Source organism: Anopheles merus, unplaced genomic scaffold, assembly GCF_017562075.2.
Source record: "Anopheles merus strain MAF unplaced genomic scaffold, AmerM5.1 LNR4000317, whole genome shotgun sequence".
Classification (NCBI taxonomy): domain Eukaryota; kingdom Metazoa; phylum Arthropoda; class Insecta; order Diptera; family Culicidae; genus Anopheles; species Anopheles merus.
In genome coordinates, this window is record NW_024427897.1 from 9,743 (window position 1) to 10,000 (window position 258).

The window sequence follows — 258 nt, forward strand, 5'->3', positions numbered from 1 at the left end:
GCAGCAAAAGTGGGATGCGGAAGCTGACACCAGCCGGTACACGCGTTGGGCGCACCGTGTACTTCCAGACATCGGCAGCTGGCAGTCGAGGAAACATGGAGATGTGTCGTTCCATTTGTGCCAGGTACTCTCGGGACATGGCTTCTTCCGGGACTACCTGTGTCGCAATGGCTTCACATCGTCCCCTGACTGCCAGCTGTGCAGCGGAGTTCCTGAGACCGCGGAGCACGTGATGTTCGAGTGCCCAAGGTTTGCTGA